The following is a 24,039-nucleotide window of genomic DNA, read 5'->3' as shown; positions in this document are numbered from 1 at the left end:
GTGATGCAAAAATATGATTTTTTTTGTGTCATCCCTGAGAAATTTGGAGAAAATTTTGAAAACATGTATGTTGTCATAATAACTGGATAATGAACATTTTCCATAAGTCTGCTTTCACTCCTCTCTGCTCGCCTGCTGACTTTAGATGTCAGTGAGCGCAGGTCCGGAGTCTGCAGTTTTCTGCTGCTCCCACGCTAGCCCAGGGAGCAGGACACTGTGTCTAGGTGTCAAAGGTACCCTGAGTTACTAGGGATAAGGGAAAAAAAAAATATTAATCAAAATATGATGATATTTCCCCATATATTTAAAAAAAATCCCCCAATACACTACAAAAAGCATCGCCATAACTGCCCCGTTTGCGCAAAGCAAAATAGGGAAATAATTAATAATGTTTATTTTGAGTTCATTTGAACATTTTAAAAAAGGACTATACATTACAAAAAAAACCCAAATAAAAGTAAAAATGGAAAAAAATGTTTAAACCTTTATTACCTTTTAAACTAGTTATGGCCCTTAAACCCGGCGCTTATGAAAATTTGCTAAAAATGGCCGGTTACTAGAGCCTTTTCATGTGTGTCACTAAGGGGTTAACTTGACATTATTTTTCATCCTTTCAATTTTTATAGGATGTTAGGAAGCTTATAACTTTAGGTGTGATTTTTAAGATTTCCACAAACACTGTCAAAACCTATTTTTGGAGGGATCAATTTATTAAGAAGTGACTTTACTAGGCGTATATGATAGAACCCTCCCACACAAATTATGCCATTTTAGAAACTGCACTCCTCAAAATATTCAAAACAAACTTTATAACCCATTGTGAAAGGTGCAAAGGAAAATCGCTATAAGAGACAAAAAAAATGTGGAAATCCAGTGTGAATGGTGGTTGGAACAACAGGTGAATCTAGTTTTAAGATCCAATATATTTCCCTATTGCAAAGTTCTCTCTCTCTCTGTCTCTTTCTCTGTCTGTCTGTGTGGGGCTGCCTGTCTCTCGTATATATATAATTATATTGTGGCTAGAAGTCTTCTTCTAGTAACCTTCCTGAAAGCACATGTGTCTGAAGCAGCCAACTATCCTCTCCAGCCGGTAGCTACCTTTACCAGGCTGATAACTACTCCTGTGGAATGATATCCAACCAGCCATCTCAATCTGGTTGATGTTACTGCTGTTGGGGCCGTGAAATCCCTTGTGGCCGTAGGGTCGGGTGGTCATGGCACTTGAAGATGGGGAGAAGATGGCCTTCACCAAATCAATGGGCCTCTTCAAGTTCAATAATTGCCCTTTGGCTTGTGCAATGCCCTGGGTACTTTTCAGTTGTTAATGGAGAGATGTTTGGGACACCGGAACTTTGAAACCTGGATGACATCATCATTTAATCCAAAACGTATGAGGATGATAGGGATTTATATGCAGGGCCCCAACAGCCCTCTTGACTTTTGTAAGGTGAGTCCTAATTAACCCTTTGATGGAGGATGAGATAGCTGCCGGCAGCGAGATGACAGAGTAAAAGAAAGACACAGTCCGTTCTTTAGATGCACTCAAATCACACTGTTTATTTCAAACAGACACAGCTGTATTTTAGCACATAGAAATCAGCATTTGGGGTGTTGCATGAAAGGAGATAAGGCACTTCTATTGGCCATTATGTTTTTTTACCAGCACATTCTGGGAAAAATGAATAGGACTTGTTTACAGCCATGCTTATCTACACAATGGCTCCTAGAAGCTTCTTCATAACCAAAATAACAAGAATACAGAGGCCTGAAGGACGGTAAAGGAAAACAACAGTTTAAATAAGAAAAATAGCTGAATTAAAATATTTAACTCTATAGCTTCTGAGTGGGCAACATATCCCCCCCCCCAAGATGGCCGCTGTAGAGGAATATATCACCAACAATTCCCCCCTTGTTTGAGACTGCAGACCTACAACCTCTTAAAGCAACCTCCTCAAGCTCCAGGTACCCAATGGTAGGCTAAGCCCTTACCTGCTGGACTTGTTTAACTCTTCACCAGATCCCCCAGAGGCCAGTCACTAAAAGGGTTAAAGGTCTGCACACTCAAATCACATCACATCACATCAAATTCCCATAGTTCACAGGTTTATTATCAGGCTGGTTCTCCAAAGGGGAATCATTCTCCATTCCGAGCACTTCTCCTGTCGTGGTTCTTACTGCCCGGACGGCCATCTGGGACATGGTGGACTTGATGAGGGGGACCACACAACGTGCAACGTGCAATCCCCCAACCACAAAGTGAATGACAGTGTCCACTCCAGAGTTTCTCTTGAGTTCCCTGGACAGTCCTTCACTCTTTTCACGAGCATGGGTAATGGATCCATAGGGGGCGATGTAATCTGGGATGTATATGCGACAAGCCATTCCCACCATCTTACAGACTCCTCCCTTCTCAGCAATGGTCATATCCAAAGCCTTGCGGTTCTGGGAAGCATCTCGGATATAATTCACAAATCTCTGTTGATTACAATAAAAACAGTTAAAGGTAACCTACCACTGCTCACATGATGAAATCATACAAGCACACCATCCTGTAGGCTATTTAATACTGATGCCGGCAGATACTTTGGTTAGGCACAGCGATTTTTAGTTTAGCTAAAAAAACGATTAACTCACATATGTAAATTTAGCCCTCCGGTGCTACCTCTACGTCATCAGCCCTCCGTCTATGCCTTCCTATTGTTATTTATTCATGCAGGTGTGAATAATTAACAATTGGAAGGCATAGACAGAGGGCTGATGACTTAGGGCAGTGATGGCGAACCTTTTAGCGGCCGAGTGCCCAAACTGCAACCCAAAACACCCCTTATTTATCGTGAGTTGCCAACTAAACGTTAAAGCAGTAACTTATTGTTCCGTGTTCTTCAACAATTTTAATCATATTGGCCTCCTAAGGACAGCATCATAGTAGAAAGATGGACAATTTGCATCATTTTAGCTTCTCTCTAGTATCCCTCTGTACACAGAGAATCGTGGGGCCAGCAGGAGTTCCTCCAAAAACAATTCAGCCCTGTCTACAGACCCAAGTAGCGAAGTAAGTATAAAAATATGTCTAATAGCAGAAGATTTTAAGTGGCTTGGAACTGCAGGAAGATTCTTTGAGCCCTGTCTGTTGTGCTGGGGCGATGGCCTGGGTGCCCACAGAAAGGGCTCTGAGTGCCGCCTCTGGCACCCGTGCCATAGGTTCGCCATCACTGACTTAGGGGGTAGCACCGGAGGGCTAATTTACATATGTGAGTTAATCTTTTTTAGCTAAACTAAAGATCGCTGTGCCTAACTAAAGTATGTGCTGGCATCAGTATTAAATAGCCTACAGGGTGGTGGTGTCTGGGGAATAATGAACTCTAGACCTGCCCATATCTGATTGTGGGCCTTGAACTCATCTGGGACCCCCCTTGGTGTTCCCACTGTATCTATATAAATGTTGTCATCTAGGTGCTTCTCTCTTCCAGAATCCTTAGGGATTCTCTACCTTTTCTTTATGTGTCTAATCAAACTTATCCCTGGGGATCACAAGGAAGGAATGCACAAACTTTATCACAGCATACTCACTTTCTCAGCCTCTAGACCTGACCTGACTCTCCTATCCCCACAAATCCAGTACACATCAGACACTGCTAATACAGGGCTACCTGTGCTGTCAATGTTAAAGAAGGTCATTGTCTTATTGCACCAACCGTAGGTAAAGTCTCCTACCCTGGGGCATCCTGGTCACCCCTGAAGATACAGTGATAGTCATGGTTGGGGTGTCCCTGAGCATACAGTCAGTCAGAAGAGACCAGCTAGCAAGAAGAATAAGTAAGTTTGCAATAGAAAGCGTGGAAGCATGCTGACTTCCCTCTAGCTTCACAGACGTGGCACTGGTCAGTAGGACTTGGAAAGAACCGTCGTAGCGAGCCTCCAGACTCTCTCTCTCTCTGGTGTGTCTCTTTACCACCACGTAGTCTCCAGGCTTCAGGTTATGCGCCCTGAGGTCTCTGTCTGGATCTGAAAAGGAATCAGAAACACTTTTGCGGACCTTTTCCAAGGCCTGGCTCAACTGTGTGGCATATTCCACCTGGTTTTCTGCCATCAGATATAGGGTCTGTGGAAAGTAGAGGCCTAGTCTGGGTGCACAGCCAAAAAATACTTCAAAGGGGGACAATCCCATCTTTCTGTTGGGTGTGGTCCTAACTCAATGGTGGGCAGCATGAAAGCACTCGCGCCATCGTTTCCCTGTTACTTCCATGGCCTCCCGGATCTCTAACTTAAGAGTGCCGTTTTAGTCTCTCAATCCCACCACTAACTTGGGAAGGGCAAGGGGTATGCAGGGCCTGTTCTACACCCAGGAGGGACAAGGTTTCAGTCTTTACCTGTCCAGTGAAGTGGGTTCTGCGACCGGACTCTATGGTCTCTGGAAGTCCAAACCTGCCTTGGTCATGGGAGAAGCTTCTGGCCACCCTGGAAAGAGATCAATGCACACAAGCACGTATTCCTATGTACCACTTTTTGGAGCTGGATAAAATCCATCTGCAGTCTTTGGAAGGGATACAGCAGCTTGGGTGTCACCTTCTGTGGGGTCTTTGCCACCTTACCCGGGTTGTGGCAAGCACAGACTATACAGGCTTTCACTAGTCTAGTGACTGGGGTAGTAATGTCCGGGGGAAACCACTGGTGGTTTATGAGCGCTAGCATGGTCATTTTGGATGTCTGTGTGTGTCCGTGGGCTACTTGACTTACTGTGGGGTGCAGGGCTCTGGGCAGGCACACCCTCTCTCCCAGCATCCAGGTCCCATCGGCATCTGGGCTCCAGCCTTCCTCCACACTTCCTTCACTTCTGATGACTCTCGGGCCACCAAGGACCGGAACACCTGTGGATCAAACTTTTAGCTCAGAACTCACCGCTGAGACTTCAGGACAGTCTCTGGGCTCCATCTGTGCAGCTGCCATCGACATCCCGTCAGCCACATAGCTCTTTAACCAGCATCCATGAGCTCTTTAACCAGCAAGCCATGCTTAGAGGGGGTCCCTGCAGAAGTGAGGAAATCTCTAGCCTTCCATATGGGTTCATAGTCCTGTTTAGACCCCAGACCTACATCTAGAGTATAGATGTTTGCCCTTTTACCTTCCACCAGCTGTAGCACTTCCCTGAGTGCCCTTACTTCACCTCCTGTGCTGACCTGTATGGAGGGAGTGGTTCTGCTTGTACTACCTCATGTGCGCCACCGACCACTGTATATCCAGCATAGAACCGTCTGTCTTCTCCTGCAGACCTGGAGCCATCTATGAGAAAAAAAAACTCAACATCTGGATTAATCACCCCTCTCCCCCCCCCTTTCTGAATCCTGGAAGACTGGCGATAGAATGAAAGATTCAGAGATGTGCACCTTTTCAGTGTATCCTGGGGCATCAGGAGTGCACACTGGAGTCTGAGCTGTCTGGCCTTTGCTCAGATGCTGTACTTGGATGAGGACACTGTGCAAGGTATGTGGGGTTCACACTGTAACTGAGTGATCTAGGGTCTAGGATCAACTCACTGGCCTTGCTGAGCAGATTGCTGGCTGCAGCTACTGACACATGAGCAGCTCCCCTCACGACTGAGTCTAACCGGGCCTAATAATGGGCCACTGGGGAGGCCACCACGTTCCTGGGCTAGGACACCTTTGGCATGGCCTAGATACTCAGTGCAAAATAAAACCAAAGGTCTTATCCAATAGGATGTACCTATGTCCGGGGCAGACAGGATTTGCCAGCTTAGGGCTATGGAATGCATCAATTGCCTCCTGACTAAGGGCAAATGGGGAAGAGGCAATTCAGTCAGAAAGGGGCAGCAAAAGGCTGGAGGCATCAGACCTTATCCCAGGCCTGCAGGAGCTGGCCAGTCCTAGAAACATTCGAAGAGGCCTAGGGCCTCAGGACAGGGGCATATTCTGGAATGCCAGCTTTCTTTCCTCTGTCAGGTATCTGCCTGTGGCTGAGAAGCAGTGGCCTAGGAGGACCACCTTCTCCTGGCAGTACTGGAGTTTGTCTCTGGAAACTTTGCAACCCTTCTGGAACAGAAAACATATAAGGTCAATAAATGCATCCTGGCAAACAAAAACAGTAGGTCCTTCGCATACTGAAAAGGAGAACATCCAGTAAGGGGCTAGTTTGCCTGTCTACTCCCTGTAGGGACGTGGGGTATAGGCTGGGTGAGTTTTACCGCCCTTGTGGGAATCTACATCAGGTATACTGGAATACTGAACTGGTAAAGGCAAATACGTACTGGCAATCTTCATGTAGGGGCATAGAGAGGAGAACATTTGCCAAATCAATAACAGTGAATAAAATATAATATATATATATATGGGGACTGCTGCCAGTTTGGGCTAGGGACCACTGGGCTTCAGTACACTCTTTGACAACTTGGAGGTCATAGACCATCCTACATGTATCCAGCTGTTCTTTCTGGGTCTTTTCCTTGACCGGAAATGGGTTAAAATCATCATCAGGCTTGCAGGGGAGAGTCACACATCAGTTCTACAATGAAAGGCGCTAACTCTGTTTGGGGGGCCGTTCAGAAGGGGGACTGTTCTCGCTGACATCCCTGTCCATTACCACCCCCCCTTCTCCTGCCCTGTTGGGGCCGTCTCTGCCACTCACTATAGTAATTTCTCCTCCCCACAGTCAAAACACGCCCACTTGGGTCGGGCTGTCAGCGGACCGCAACTTTCTCTCAGTCTCACTTTGCCGTGGTCTGTGAATCTGCTCTCTGTTTCCCTCTGGCTTTCAGTCACAATCTTATCAGTTCCTGCATACGCAAGTCTGGTAGAGATGTCTCCAGTCCGTTAACACCTTTGGTAACAACCCATTACAAAACAGATGTACACTACACTCTCAGGTCATCATCCCAGGTGTCCCAAAGCTGCAACCCGTTCCCATGGAACTCTTCCATTACCGTGTGCATCCCCGCTTTTTCTCATCCAGACATATTGGATTCTCTTAACTATCTATAAACTTCTGGGCAGACTCCAACATCTCAACAAAATCCAGGTACACTTGTGTTGGTTTTTAATCAAAAAGGAACAAAAGTCATACATGGGCTCTGTAATACAGTCGGGGGGCTCGTTCTTGCTTAGTCTGTTCATGGGTTATACAGGAGGACATCACATCATACTGTATTCTTGTTCCACAACCAAATAAATTCCTTCGAGTCTCCTTTTTTTTAGATTGTCAGGGAGAACTATAAACGCAGCGATCTGCCCCCCCATTCTGTAAACAACTTCAGCATTGTCAGGATCAGTGGATCCTCTGGACCACCGCGGGAGGTGGAACTAGCCAACACCCGGGATCGGAGCCTAGCGGCACCTGGTATTCAGCAGAGCCCGCCGCAAAGCTTGTTGGACTTGCTGCGGCAGGATACCACCAGGACATTCCCAAGTGTGACTAGCCCGCGGTGGCAGCCGAGGTCAAGGTACCTTAGCGGATGATGATCACGTAGTCAGGTCCAGGCACAGGGTCAGGGCAGGCGGCAGAGATGCAACGTCAAGTCCAAGTCCGGGTTCAGCAACAGGAGGTCCAGGCAGGCGGGAACGGGAACACAGGCACACGGAGGAACTTGGGTAACACAGCAACACAGGACTCAGGAGCGGGGACACACAGGAACGCAGGAATACACAGGAACGCAGGAATACACAGAAATACTCGCTTGGAAGCTTTCTCTAAGGCTATGAGCCACAAAGATCCGGCAGGGAATGATGGGAGACATAGGGTTAAATACCAAACAGGAAATGACCAGCACCACTCACCTGCGCGCTGGCACTTTATATCTTGAGTCACTGCCGCGGCGCGGGACCTAGTCCGGACGGGAGCGGGAGCCAGGCGAGGTGAGTGCACGGGAGCGGGACCAGGGCAGCGGAGAGAGACACGGGTGCGGGACCGGGGCAGCGGAGAGAGACACGGGTGCACCCGCGATCCGTGGTATGGATGGCGGTGGTGCCCGTGACGAGCTTGCTGTAAGCGTCAAGGTCAGAACACACACTGATAAAACAGCTCAGGCAGAGCCCTAGACTTTAGGAGAACTTCAGCATCAAGGCCATTTACATGTCTTCACAAAACGCAGCTCCAACAGCCCCCACCCTTTTGTTAACCCCTTAAACGCCAGAAAGCAGGTACCAGAGACATTGCAACACTTTTTATAGTAATTTTTCTCTAATTGTCGGGATCAAATAAATTTAATAATACTCAAACAAACAACACCCCACACTCCAAGACCCTTAGCAGACGCCCGAAACGGTGAAATATCACCAGTCGGCATTTGTTTTCAAACGTCTGCCGGGACGCCTCAAGTATGGTCAGTTTTTTTCCTACAAAGCCCCACAACCAGCCTTTATGGCTTCCAACAGAGTAGAGTCATAGGCGATTAACTTTCAGGGACTTGAAGGGAATATAACTTAAGATGGCTGCCACTGAAATATAAATTGTCTTAAGATGGCCGCCACTGAAGGATGGTAGGGCATGTCATCTTCTCTAACCACCAGATACAGGGGTGGAGTCTGGATTACAGGGGCCATTTTTCACTCCAAGGAAAAGTCCCTTATCGCCTGTCTCTTTCTTCAATTGGCACTCTGAAGGATTCCCGTCACTCTGTCCTGGTCCGTTTGTCAAAGTCAGAGGCTCTAAGTGTCTGTTTGCAAATCTGATCAAGTTTTCTCAGTTGTACAATCATCAGATCATCTGACACATCCCAAAACCTTCAACCCTTCAATACTACTTTTCATTTCAACACAAAACTACCAGCCCTTATGTCCGATCATTTCAACTTGCACTTTTCCATCAGTCCTACTTAACTCAACAACCTTCTGTCTCTGTGCATCTTTCCCCTTCATGTGGGACACAATCTGAGTAGCTTTTCTAGGTCCTCACCCTTGGCTTTCTTTACTTTGCTTACTTCCCATGACAAATGTTTACAACTGCCAAACCTGTCCCCCACAGACACAACAAATCTGACACCTTGTGTGACCGACCCCAAAGAAACTAGATACCAGACTACCACAGAGGACTGTTTACCAAGTCTCCCTTATTGATTCTTAACCAAGTCAACTCTCTTACATACTCTTTACCAAGTCACTACTAGTTCTTACAGTCATCCACAAAGTCGCTCAGACTCCCAAAACAGAGCTAAACAAGCACCTGATCAATGCGGGTCTCCGCTGCGCGTGCACAAATTGAGCTCTCTACCTCTATGGGCAACCCTATTGACACTAGTCAAACAGTACTATAGACAATATGATAATCTGACAATCACAACAAAGTATCTCCTACTTTAGCAGTGCGGACCTCTAAGGGTTACTTCCTCCCGTCCCACAGTTTCAGCTAACATCACAGACTGTCTGACCATCCGTCACTGCCCAGTCTCTGTCTGTCACTGTCCAATCACCTTACAAAGTGGTTCTTTGCCAAAACTCTGAGCTTAGGTTACAGTGAACAACAGTGGCAAATATATAACACAAAGACAGTCTTACCCGGTCCGTCCAATTAGTGAACCAGAAGTGACATATCAAGGTAGACAAAAAAAACAGCTTACCCTGAGAGCTCTCTGGTCAGTTCTGTTCACCAAGCTGGCGGGGACCCTTCACGAAGGCTGTCTCGGTGCTGTTGTTGCTCACTCCTAAGCCCACCCAAACAAAAAGGGACACCAATACTGATAGGGATTTATATGCAGGGCCCCAACAGCCCTCTTGACTTTTGTAAGGTGAGTCCTAATTAACCCTTTGATGGAGGATGAGATAGCTGCCGGCAGCGAGATGACAGAGTAAAAGAAAGACACAGTCCGGTCTTTAGATGCACTCAAATCACACTGTTTATGTCAAACAGACACAGCTGTATTTTAGCACATAGAAATCAGCATTTGGGGTGTTGCATGAAAGGAAATAAGGCACTTAGATTCTATTGGCCATTATGTTTTTTTTACCAGCACATTCTGGGAAAAATGAATAGGCCTTGTTTACAGCCATGCTTATCTACACAATGGCTCCTAGAAGCTTCTTCATAACCAAAATAACAAGAATACAGAGGCCTGAAGGACGGTAAGATATGCCTAGGATATTGTAAAGGCAAACAACAGTTTAAATAAGAAAAATAGCTGAATTAAAACATTTAACTCTATAGCTTCTGAGTGGGCAACATACCTCCCCCCCCCAAGATGGCCGCTGTAGCAGATGGCACTTGACTCAAGAGGTGTCTCCATTCCTTTACCTCTCTGTCATGGTCTCCTATCACAGTGTTCAGTCCTAGGGACTCTCTGTTCAGAGATCCCTAGCTTTCTTGACCTTATGACTGTTCCTCAGTTCTGTGTGACTATCTCTACTCCAGAAAGTTATTGTTGCCTTAGTTACAGTCACATTTGCTGATGTCTCTGGAGGATAACTCCATGCCTGAGCCTGCTGCCCTGCTTGACTCTGAGTTGCCTCAATCCTTGGTGCCAGTTCGTAATGGTGTTGATGACTTTGAAGAATTATAGATATCTGTGCAGCACGTTCTCCGTAGATCTCAGAGGGAGACCAGAACAAGGGCTGTAGCCCAAAACAGGTACACTTTGACATGTAAAAATTACTATGATATTTATTTTCTCCCAGTTGGGCTGAGGCCATTAACACCCTATTTCTCTTGAATCAGAAACTGTCCTGGAACTCCTATCCTACATTTAATTTATTTGCTTACGCCAGAGACATTGCTGGACTTCTCCCCAGTTTTGCTTCAAGGCACCCATCACTGCTGTACGCAGAATGCCACTACCTCTTCTACTTAGGACTGTGCCCCTCATCGCATAGGAGATTCTTCCCCTGTTCCCATGCTGTGAATCCATACAGCACACCTTTTCCCTTAAAGGAAACCTACCACTTGAAGTGGCAGGTTTCCGATGGCAATACCGAGCACCAGCTCAGGGTGAGCTGGTGCCGGCGCTTATTTTTGTTAGTGTTTTAAACCGCGGTATCGCGGTTTAAAACACCTTTTAAACTGTATAGCCGGCGCAGGGAGGTACGCGCTCGGCGCTTACCGTGCGCGCGGCTACATAGGAAGTGAAGGAGAGCCGCGCGCATGGTAAGCGCCGAGCGCGTACCTACCTGCGCCGGCTATAAAGTTTAAAAAGTGTTTTAAACCGCGATACCGCGGTTTAAAACACTAACAAATATAAGCGCCGGCACCAGCTCACCCTGAGCTGGTGCTCGGTATTGTCATCGGAAACCTGCCACTTCAAGTGGTAGGTTTCCTTTAAGAACTGTGCCCAGAAAATGAACTCTAACGTAGTTAATAGTCAGTGCTTTCTAGGAGAAAAGGACTATTGTTGCTATTATAAATATTTATCTTCCTTTATATAGGAGAACGGCCTTCTTTTGCTACTAAAAGTAGTCTATGCTATGTAACGTTATGCAACGTTTATACAAGCCATGTACCCATTGTGCCATTTAATGCTAATGAGATGTTTAATATAGTAATGGTTACTATATCTTTAGTTTGCACAAACCTTTTACTAGGCTTTGCAGCTATGTGGAAAGACCCTATCAGACCGTCTATACGTCTATATTATTGTCAAATCCTGGCTGCAGGCTTACGCCAAAAATCGAAGATGCGGATTTGTGTGGCCTCTGTAAACCGTGGGTGTCTAAGTAGTAACACCTAGACGTCATACCTTTGGATAAGACCGTCAGATATACTGTATTGTATTTCTTATGTTTATATGATTATGCCAACGTGTCATATTACAAATTTCAGGCCTATGTGTGTGTTGTGCTGTGTTATGACATACAAGCCCCAGCTATATTCCCAGTAGGTCCATAGCCGAGCGGTGGGCGGCATATTCAATTACCAAGAGGGTATACGACACCCTTGCAACGCAGGGTTTAATCTAGTGTTGCAAAATTAAATCCCTCTCCATTCAATAGGGTTTTCTCTATGGCCTGATCAACCTAGGGGAACCTCAAGTGTCCGGAAATGGTAATGCAGCTGAAAAATTGTCTGCCTGAGAAGGAATGTATTGATATTGACCAATCTGATGTACTGTTATTGTTGCAATTCAAAGAGAGTGCTGGTTGGATAACAGGCTTGCCACATCACAAGGGGATTTCAGAAATCCCCTTCTGGCTGGAGAGTTCCAGGTCTACTTCTAGTAAGCTTCCTGAAAGCACATGTGTCTGTGGCACGCTGCACTGACACACTTAGCCTGTCTGGAGACCAGACCCAAGCAGACATCCACCTCCAGGAGTCTGCCCCATCCTGCTGCTGAAGCAGCCAACTATCCTCTCCAGTCTGAAGCTACCTTTACAAGACTGTGAACATTTCCTGTGGAACGATATCCAGCCAGCCATCTCAACACGGTTAAAGTAACTGCTGTTGGGGCCGTTGCCAAGTTCCAATAGAGGAACTCTAAGTTGAATGCCTCTGAGTGATCCCTGTGAATGGTTTTACCACCACGGGCACCCCTTTCACCACCATCACCATTCACCACCATCAGTGATCGTGGGTTAATCAGTCCCATTTGGGGAGAGCGGTGATGCCGAGGCTGCAGGCGGTGCCGGAATGAGGGGGTGTCCTGGTGCTGCTTCATGGGGATCTCAGCAATGCCTCCAACTGTTAGGGTAGGATTTAAGATATCCTCTTTATAGTGCGTCAATTATGTGTTTAAATTATTGCATGTGTGCAAGGACGCAAGGAAATGAATCAAACTACTGCTGATGCAAGACGTGCTCATGCTACTGTCGCCCTGGGTAAAAATCAGCACTGCGCAAGTTTTATTCTATCAGTCTATATAGAGAAGCAGAGAAAAGTAGGAAAGGAGGAGCGTACAAAGCAAATCAATATCAGACATAGTATCATAGTACAGGCGGTCCCCTACTTAAGAACACTCGACTTACATACGACCCCTAGTTACAAACGGACCACTGGATATTGGTAATTTATTGTACTTTAGTCCTAGGCTACAATAAACAGCTATAACAGTTATGACAGGTATCTGTAATGAAGCTTTAGTCTTAATTCTGATTCTTATGACAACACAACAATTTTAAAATCCAATTGCCACAGAGACCAAAAAAGTTCTGGCTGGGATTACAATGATAAAATATACAGTTCCGACTTACATACAAATTCAACTTAAGAACAAACCTACAGACCCTATCTTGTATGTAACCCGGGGACTGCCTGTATATAAGGCTGGAAAAAGACGCAAGTCCATAAAGTCCAACCTTTAAGAATTAAATGAATGTTTTATCCTCATAACCCGTGATATTTTTTCTCTCCAGAAAGGCATTCAGGCCTCTCTTGAACATGTACATAGAGTCCGCCATAACAACCTCCTGCGGCAGAGTCTCACTGCTCGTACAGTAAAGAACCTTTGTCTATGATGGTAAAATCGCCTCTCCTCTAGGCGTAGAGGATGCCCCCTTGTCCTGGTCACAGGCCTAGGTATAAAAAGATCTTTGGAGAGATCCTTGTACTGTCCGTTCAGGTATTTGTACATTGTAATGAGGTCTCCCCTCAGTCGTCTTTTTTCTAAACTGAATAATCCCAAATTTTGTAATCTGTCAGTGTATTCTAATCCCTCCATTCCCTTAATAATCCTGGTTGCTCTCCTCTGCACCCATTCCAGCTCTACTATATCCTTTTTATACACTGGTGTCCAAAACTGTACACAATATTCCATGTGTGGTCTGACCAGGGATTTGTATAAGGGCAAAACTATGTCTTTATCATGAGAATCTATTCCTCTCGATACATCCCATAATTTTATTTGCTTTACCAGCAGCCGCCTGGCTCTGGTCACTAAAATTAAGTTTACCATCCACCAATACCCCCAAGTCCTTTTCAGCTCCAGTTTTACTAAGTAATTGACCGTTTAGAACATAATTATACTTTTTGTTTCCATGGCCCAAGTGCATAACTTTACATTTATCTACATTAAACCTCATCAACCATTTCTCTGCCCACTCCTCAAGCTTCCACAAATCCCTCTGTAATGCTAAACTATCGACCTCAGTATTTATTACTTTACACAGCTTAGTATCATCTGCAAATATTGAAACTTGACTGTGTAAACCCACTACAAGGTCATTAATAAAAATATTAAAAAGAAGTGGCCCCAATACTGGTAACATCAACCCAATCTGAGTGTGCCATTAATGACCACCCTCTGTTTTCTATCGCTAAGCCAATTACTTACCCAAATACACAGATTTTCTCCTATTCCCAGCAGTCTCATTTTATATACCAACCTTTTATGTGGCACGGTGTCAAATGCCTTTGAAAAATCCAGATATACAACATCCACAGCGTCCCCCAGATCCAGTCTTGAGCTTACCTCCTCGTAGAAACCAATTAGATTAGTTTGACAGGACCGATCTCTCATAAACCCATGCTGAGGCTGGGTTATAAGGTTGTGCACAGTGAGATACTCCAGGATAGCATCTCTAACAAACCCCTCAACTATTTTCAGTTTAGTTGCCACAGCAGTTAGACTCACGGGTCTGTAGTTTCCAGGATCGCTATTTGATACTTTTTTTGTATATTGGTACCACATTTGCTATGCGCCAGTCCTGTGGAACATAACCAGCCCTCAGTGAATCTTCAAATATTAAAAATAACGGTCTATCACCGTACATAATTCATGCAGAACCCGGGGGTGTATGCCATCTGGCCCCGGTGATTTATCTATCTTAGTGGTTGCGAGGCGGCGCCGTACCTCTTCCTGGGTTAAACTGTTGTCATTCCAAAAAGAATTTACATTATTCCTCATTGTGTCTTCCACCAGGGGATTTTCCTGGGTAAAGACAGTTGAGAAGGCAACATTCAGTAGTTTGGTCCTTTCCTCATCTCCTTCCACCATGACCCCCATGTTATTTCTAAGGGGACCCACACTCTCTGTTTTTAGTTTCTTATAATTTATATACTTGAAAAATAATTTGGGGTTATTTTTGCTCTCCCTGGCAATATTTCTCTCAGTCTCTACTTTTGCGGCCTTTATCTGCATTTTACATGATTTATTTTTCTCTCTGTAATCTTGTAATGCCTCATCGCTACCTTCATGTTTAAGCACCTTATACGCCTTATCTTTCTCGCTTATTGCTTTCCTTACAAGACTAGTTAGCCACATAGGCTTTTTCTTGTCCATTTTATGCTTTTTCCCATAAGGTATGTGTTTCTCACAGGACTTTTTCAGTATATACGAGAAAAAGTCCCATTTTTTTTGGGGGGGGGGGGCTTTTGTCTTTGAGAACATTATCCCAGTCTATGCCTTTAAGGTCTTCCCTTAGTTGCTGAAAATTTGCCCTCCTGAAGTTTAGAGTTCTGGTTGCCCCTTCACTAACGCTCTTAGTAAAGCGTAATACAAAATCAATGATATTATGATCACTATTCCCCAGGTTCCCCCCAATCTGTAGTTTTGATACCCTATCAGGTCTGTTGGTAAGGATAAGGTCCAGCAGTGCCCCCCCTCTTGTTGGCTCCAGGACTAGTTGCGACAGGTAATTGTCTTTTGTTGTTGACAAGAACCTGCTACCTTTGAAGGACCAGCAGGTTTCTGCCCCCCAGTTAATATTTGGGTAATTGAAGTCCCCCATGATAAGTACTTTACCATGCTTTGATGCCGCATCCATTTCACTTATCAGCATTTCCATTTGGAGCCTTATAACAAACCCCTAGTAATATTTTATTATTCTTTTTCCCTCCCCTTATCTCCACCCATAGGGACTCCAAATTTGCATTTGCGTTACTGATGTCATCTTGCAAGACAGGCTTGAGGCAAGAATTCACATATAAACAAACCCCTCCCCCTTTTTTATTTATACAATCCTTTCTAAAAAGACTATAACCATCTATAGTAACAGCCCAGTCATAGCTACTGTCCAGCCATGTCTCGCTGATACCCACTATATCATATTTCCGCTCCAACATCAAGAGTTCCAGTTCCTCCATTTTGTTTGTGAGGCTTCTGGCATTTGTGTACATACACTTTATATGGTTTTCCCTGTCCGTATTAATTTTGTTCTTATTCCCCAATCTCATTCCAGCCCCCCTTCGTCCCCCATGGACTATGACTCTTCCCAGCTCTCTATCTACACAAGTGTAGTTGCCCTCTCCCCAGGTCTCTAGTTTAAACACTCCTCCAACCTTCTAGCCATTTTTTCCCCAAAAACAGCTGCACCCTCCCCATTGAGGTGCGGCCCATCCCTACTGTAGAGCCTGTAGCCGACAGAAAAGTCAGCCCAGTTCTCCATGAACCCAAACCCTCCTTCCTACACCAACTTTTGAGCCACTTATTTACCTCCCTGATTTCCCGCTGCCTTTCTGGTGTGGCACGTGGTACAGGCAGTATTTCGGAGAAAACTACCTTTGAGGTCCTTGCCCTGAGCTTATGGCCTAAATTCCTGAAATCATTTTTAAGGACCTTCCACCTACCTCTTACTTTGTCATTAGTGCCAATGTGGACCATGACCCCTGGTTACTCACCAGCCCCTCCCAGTAAAACGTCAACCCGATCCGCAACATGCCGAACCCGAGCACCCGGCAAACCACACACTGTTCGGTATGCACAGTCTTTGTGACAGTTTGCCATGTGTGTTCCCCTAATAATCGAATCTCCCACTACCAGCACCTGTCTGATCTTGCCTGTGCTCCCATTTCCCTTCTTACTGGAGCAGACAGTCCCCTGGTAGCTAGAGGCCATGTCTTGCTGCAGCATTGCTACCCCAGAACTGATATCCCCCTCATCCGCCAGCCTGGCAAACTTATTGGGGTGCACCAGATCAGGACTAGACTCCCTACAACTCTTCCCTCTACCCCGCCTTCTACATGTTACCCAACTAGCTGCCCCCTCACTCTGCACCTCCATACTTCCCTCCCTACACCCATCTTCCCCAGAAAGATTGTGCTCCAGGAGCAGCAAACTTCGCTCCATATTGTCAATTACCCGCAGCCTTGAAACTTGCTCATTTAGATCCAGAATCTGGGTTTCCAGATGAGCAATTTTCACACATCCCACACAGCAGTATTGCCCCTCGAACGGCTGTTCAAGGAAAGCATACATGCCATAGGATGTACACTGTGTAGCAATGCCACTTATGGAGTCCATTGTTCTAATGGGGATTACAATAGAAATATGCACAGAAAGAAGAATTTACAGGCAAAGTAACACAAAATACAGCAGTTACCTGCTAAAGCCCCTCAAACTTAAGTCCCTTAAACGTAAGTCACACTTAAGACACTGCACACACTAAGGATCAATGCACACTCGCCACCAAGCTCCCACACTCGCTTTTCTGATGCTTTTTTTAAAGGTTATCTGCCACAAAAATCTGCAGAGCTCACTGCAACAAGATCTGGCTGCAAATCTTCTTGATTGGGGAGTTTTCCTGCTGTCTCACGTTCACGTCACACTCACATTCCTTAACCTCGAAGTTTTAGGTGTAGTCTAAGATCTTGGTGCCATTTTAAGTTCATTTTTTCTATTACAGTACTTTTCAGGAAAATAAGACTAGTAGAAATGACAGGATTTGATCTGTCAGCTGGGTTTACCTTTAACAATTCCCATTTCAAAACAGAACAAAATCTAAGTATGTTAAGTAACGGTTGTTGTATTTCGTTAAATTTGTCCTTAAATTATGCCCAGCTCACTGAAAGCACACCTGAGCTGGGCATAAGGAAGCCAAATTTTTAACACTCGCCTCAAAATTCATTGTAAATTCATCCAGAGGTTTTAAACCCCTCTAACCCAAAATTATGTATGAATAGTAACCTTTCTTTCGACAAAAGCCAGCCCCTACAATAGGGGCCAAAGTCCACTCTCCATCCCCCGATAGCGGAGTTTCCTGAAGGGAAACCCTTAACAGAAGTGACTTAGAGTCGCGCCGTACTATTACGGCGCACCTTAGGTGCCGGCTCACATTCATACAGAACGGGTATCAGTCGCGTATTGCTTACACCTATCTGTAACACCCACGACCGGAGGTTCCTCCGATCGCGGGTGTCAACCCCTTTGCGCTTTTGGCATGGGTCAGATCCTCCCCCCCTCCCCCAAACGGTGCCGGGGGGGGGGGGGGGATATGCAAGAGCTACCTCCGAAACGCCGCTGTTCCCACCTGTTCTCTCTGTGTAACCTCATGGACTGCAGGACGCTATACTCAGAATATGTTACCATGGACATTTACAAGTTACAGAAATGTGGAGATGTATGAATTCCATGTTTTATAGACATTTGAAAATAGTGAAGAATTTTTAAGTGAATACGTCTTTTAGAGGATATATTTTTTTGTGCAGGACCCGGGTGTAATACACTGAGCATGTTTTAGTACATCTTTATTGCTGTAAGCTGTATGTGAACTTGAACAAGTGATTCGAAGATCACTCGTTCAAGCTAAAATATCCGTAAAAGTAAAAAAATAAAACAATAAAGTTAAATAATAAACAAGTAAAAGTCCCCTAAACACCACAATTCCCTATACACAACAATAAAGTACAAAAAAGAAACTAAATCATGCATCACCGTAATTGTAGTGATCTGTAGAATAAAGATAATTTATTATTTTTATGCTACAATGAGCGCCCCCCCCACCAAAAGGCTAAAAATCCAAAACAAGAATTTATGATTTTATCTTTCTCCACACATAGAGTTAATATATCTGGATCAATAAGATAAAGACCCACCAAAATGACTTTTTTTTTTTTTTTTTTACAGTGCATGTCGCCTTGCAAAAAACAAAAAATAAGCACTTTTTTGTCCAAATTCCTAAAAAAAGTAAATGAAGGCTGTATTGCCTATAAACCCCATCCTGTCATAGAATGGTGCAGCGGGAAGTGACTTGCCAACACGGTTCAGACACAGTGATCGGGGCAAGATGGTGGCTGTTCCTGACGGCCATCCATCCTGCCCCATGGACCAGCGATCATGAACTCCCCACCCCCCCCAGTTCATGATCGCTGCTATTGGCTAAACCATGCAGACCAGCCAATAACAGCAACTTTACTTATGACGTCAGTAAGATGCTGTAGACAGTGTACGGGCAAGGTGGCATCTGTTCCGGACAGCCATCAATTTTGCCCCGTGGTCCAGAGGGGTTTCGCTGCCCCCTCTGTTCATGTTTTCTACTACTGGCTGGTTGATCTGGACCAGCCAATAGCAGCAATATTCGTCACAATGGGCAACGCTGGGTGAATGAAACCAAACACGGCGACAATTGTTGCTGTCTAGGACAGCACTGATCATCTCCCAGAGAGCTCTGATTGATCGATCTGTGCATCCACTGCTGGAGAAGGGTTACCACATGTATGTGGATAACTTTTATTCCAGGGTTCCCCTATTCCAATCCCTCTGTTCTAGAGGTTCTGTAGCGTGCGGCACTGTACACAAAAACCATAGAGGTCCCCAGAAACCCTTGTTAGGCAGCCACTTAGTGCAGGGTGTTTTGCCAGGACAGCATTTTCCCGGTGATTTCCGCTGCTTCTAAAGGAAGGACTCCAAAAGAGTTAGGATGGACACTATATACTACTTCAAGAACTTCAGAGTGACAAAATTTTAGTCGGTCCCCTGGTATATTCCACCACCTTATTCGCAACGCATTCACACTTCACGTCCAACCTTTGTTGTGAACTCATTTCGGTCAAAGGAATTATTCTAACAACTATCAGCTTTGATTATTTCATTGCAGGATGTAGTCTGCAAACTAGAGTCACTTGTTGGTTTTAAGTTTTTTATGTAGGTTTCTATTTCTCTTCCAAGCCTCTGGATTTGTTAGCACATCCCTTATAATTCTCCAAGTTTTGAATTTATTATTATTTATATATAGTACAAGTGCTTTATCATTCTGGAGCCCTGCTGTATTTTCTGACTAGTGTTTAGGATCACATGTAGGGTCTTTCTCACGACAGGAAACATGGCTTCCTAATCAGAGAGCTGACATTTCACAGTAGCACAAAGTAGGCATCACATAACGGGCACCGCATACAGGGCATTGCATAACGGGAATCACAAACTACTAATTCATTTAACCACGCGTATTACACTACACCACGTATTAAACCTTGATAATTTCTCTAAGGAGTGTGCATCCAAAAACTAGGGTCACTTTTTGTTTTTTTCCTCTGTTTTGTACCATTAGGGCTCCACAAATGCATGTAAAAGATTTCTGTCAAATTTGGATTCTAAAAGGCAAACATCCCTCTTTCTCTCTACTGTGCGCCTATACAACATTTTATATACACATGTGGGGCACTCCTACATCTGGGCGAAATAGTACACATTTTTGGAGGTTATTACATTTTGTAGCCCTAGTGGCTATAAAAATTAGGGGTAAAAGTGACTTATAGTCAAATTTTTGTTTCTCCTTTTTAGGGCCTAATTAAATCAAACACCTTTACTGGCAAATACGCATTTTACACTTTGCTAAATTCTTCAAGGGGTGTACTTTCCAAAATGGTGTCACTTGTTGGGCTCACCTGTGCCCGTACAGCAGTGTACAGTGACAAAATCGGTATTGGCATACTCAGGAGGAATTGCACTTTAGATTCTAAATTGTATTTTCCTTTTTAACCCTTTGTGAATGTGCAAATTTTAGTTTTGAATGAATATATTGTTAGCTAAAATTACATTTCTGTAATTCACGGGTCTGTAGTTTCCAGGATCGCTATTTGATACTTTTTTTGTATATTGGTACCACATTTGCTATGCGCCAGTCCTGTGGAACATAACCAGCCCTCAGTGAATCTTCAAATATTAAAAATAACGGTCTATCACCGTACATAATTCATGCAGAACCCGGGGGTGTATGCCATCTGGCCCCGGTGATTTATCTATCTTAGTGGTTGCGAGGCGGCGCCGTACCTCTTCCTGGGTTAAACTGTTGTCATTCCAAAAAGAATTTACATTATTCCTCATTGTGTCTTCCACCAGGGGATTTTCCTGGGTAAAGACAGTTGAGAAGGCAACATTCAGTAGTTTGGTCCTTTCCTCATCTCCTTCCACCATGACCCCCATGTTATTTCTAAGGGGACCCACACTCTCTGTTTTTAGTTTCTTATAATTTATATACTTGAAAAATAATTTGGGGTTATTTTTGCTCTCCCTGGCAATATTTCTCTCAGTCTCTACTTTTGCGGCCTTTATCTGCATTTTACATGATTTATTTTTCTCTCTGTAATCTTGTAATGCCTCATCGCTACCTTCATGTTTAAGCACCTTATACGCCTTATCTTTCTCGCTTATTGCTTTCCTTACAAGACTAGTTAGCCACATAGGCTTTTTCTTGTCCATTTTATGCTTTTTCCCATAAGGTATGTGTTTCTCACAGGACTTTTTCAGTATATACGAGAAAAAGTCCCATTTTTTTTGGGGGGGGGGGGCTTTTGTCTTTGAGAACATTATCCCAGTCTATGCCTTTAAGGTCTTCCCTTAGTTGCTGAAAATTTGCCCTCCTGAAGTTTAGAGTTCTGGTTGCCCCTTCACTAACGCTCTTAGTAAAGCGTAATACAAAATCAATGATATTATGATCACTATTCCCCAGGTTCCCCCCAATCTGTAGTTTTGATACCCTATCAGGTCTGTTGGTAAGGATAAGGTCCAGCAGTGCCCCCCCTCTTGTTGGCTCCAGGACTAGTTGCGACAGGTAATTGTCTTTTGTTGTTGACAAGAACCTGCTACCTTTGAAGGACCAGCAGGTTTCTGCCCCCCAGTTAATATTTGGGTAATTGAAGTCCCCCATGATAAGTACTTTACCATGCTTTGATGCCGCATCCATTTCACTTATCAGCATTTCCATTTGGAGCCTTATAACAAACCCCTAGTAATATTTTATTATTCTTTTTCCCTCCCCTTATCTCCACCCATAGGGACTCCAAATTTGCATTTGCGTTACTGATGTCATCTTGCAAGACAGGCTTGAGGCAAGAATTCACATATAAACAAACCCCTCCCCCTTTTTTATTTATACAATCCTTTCTAAAAAGACTATAACCATCTATAGTAACAGCCCAGTCATAGCTACTGTCCAGCCATGTCTCGCTGATACCCACTATATCATATTTCCGCTCCAACATCAAGAGTTCCAGTTCCTCCATTTTGTTTGTGAGGCTTCTGGCATTTGTGTACATACACTTTATATGGTTTTCCCTGTCCGTATTAATTTTGTTCTTATTCCCCAATCTCATTCCAGCCCCCCTTCGTCCCCCATGGACTATGACTCTTCCCAGCTCTCTATCTACACAAGTGTAGTTGCCCTCTCCCCAGGTCTCTAGTTTAAACACTCCTCCAACCTTCTAGCCATTTTTTCCCCAAAAACAGCTGCACCCTCCCCATTGAGGTGCGGCCCATCCCTACTGTAGAGCCTGTAGCCGACAGAAAAGTCAGCCCAGTTCTCCATGAACCCAAACCCTCCTTCCTACACCAACTTTTGAGCCACTTATTTACCTCCCTGATTTCCCGCTGCCTTTCTGGTGTGGCACGTGGTACAGGCAGTATTTCGGAGAAAACTACCTTTGAGGTCCTTGCCCTGAGCTTATGGCCTAAATTCCTGAAATCATTTTTAAGGACCTTCCACCTACCTCTTACTTTGTCATTAGTGCCAATGTGGACCATGACCCCTGGTTACTCACCAGCCCCTCCCAGTAAAACGTCAACCCGATCCGCAACATGCCGAACCCGAGCACCCGGCAAACCACACACTGTTCGGTATGCACAGTCTTTGTGACAGTTTGCCATGTGTGTTCCCCTAATAATCGAATCTCCCACTACCAGCACCTGTCTGATCTTGCCTGTGCTCCCATTTCCCTTCTTACTGGAGCAGACAGTCCCCTGGTAGCTAGAGGCCATGTCTTGCTGCAGCATTGCTACCCCAGAACTGATATCCCCCTCATCCGCCAGCCTGGCAAACTTATTGGGGTGCACCAGATCAGGACTAGACTCCCTACAACTCTTCCCTCTACCCCGCCTTCTACATGTTACCCAACTAGCTGCCCCCTCACTCTGCACCTCCATACTTCCCTCCCTACACCCATCTTCCCCAGAAAGATTGTGCTCCAGGAGCAGCAAACTTCGCTCCATATTGTCAATTACCCGCAGCCTTGAAACTTGCTCATTTAGATCCAGAATCTGGGTTTCCAGATGAGCAATTTTCACACATCCCACACAGCAGTATTGCCCCTCGAACGGCTGTTCAAGGAAAGCATACATGCCATAGGATGTACACTGTGTAGCAATGCCACTTATGGAGTCCATTGTTCTAATGGGGATTACAATAGAAATATGCACAGAAAGAAGAATTTACAGGCAAAGTAACACAAAATACAGCAGTTACCTGCTAAAGCCCCTCAAACTTAAGTCCCTTAAACGTAAGTCACACTTAAGACACTGCACACACTAAGGATCAATGCACACTCGCCACCAAGCTCCCACACTCGCTTTTCTGATGCTTTTTTTAAAGGTTATCTGCCACAAAAATCTGCAGAGCTCACTGCAACAAGATCTGGCTGCAAATCTTCTTGATTGGGGAGTTTTCCTGCTGTCTCACGTTCACGTCACACTCACATTCCTTAACCTCGAAGTTTTAGGTGTAGTCTAAGATCTTGGTGCCATTTTAAGTTCATTTTTTCTATTACAGTACTTTTCAGGAAAATAAGACTAGTAGAAATGACAGGATTTGATCTGTCAGCTGGGTTTACCTTTAACAATTCCCATTTCAAAACAGAACAAAATCTAAGTATGTTAAGTAACGGTTGTTGTATTTCGTTAAATTTGTCCTTAAATTATGCCCAGCTCACTGAAAGCACACCTGAGCTGGGCATAAGGAAGCCAAATTTTTAACACTCGCCTCAAAATTCATTGTAAATTCATCCAGAGGTTTTAAACCCCTCTAACCCAAAATTATGTATGAATAGTAACCTTTCTTTCGACAAAAGCCAGCCCCTACAATAGGGGCCAAAGTCCACTCTCCATCCCCCGATAGCGGAGTTTCCTGAAGGGAAACCCTTAACAGAAGTGACTTAGAGTCGCGCCGTACTATTACGGCGCACCTTAGGTGCCGG

At 44.7% G+C, this 24,039-nt stretch overlaps 1 protein-coding gene across 5 annotated transcripts in view; it reads left to right on the top strand.

Annotated features, from left to right (window-relative positions):
* REXO1 (RNA exonuclease 1 homolog) overlaps positions 1-24,039 on the top strand; it is a 559,659-nt gene that overhangs the window by 519,465 nt on the left and 16,155 nt on the right. The window lies entirely within an intron of this gene.

The sequence above is a fragment of the Engystomops pustulosus genome, chromosome 1 (assembly GCF_040894005.1).
Source record: "Engystomops pustulosus chromosome 1, aEngPut4.maternal, whole genome shotgun sequence".
NCBI lineage: Eukaryota > Metazoa > Chordata > Amphibia > Anura > Leptodactylidae > Engystomops > Engystomops pustulosus.
This window is presented reverse-complemented; position numbering and strand designations above follow the sequence as displayed.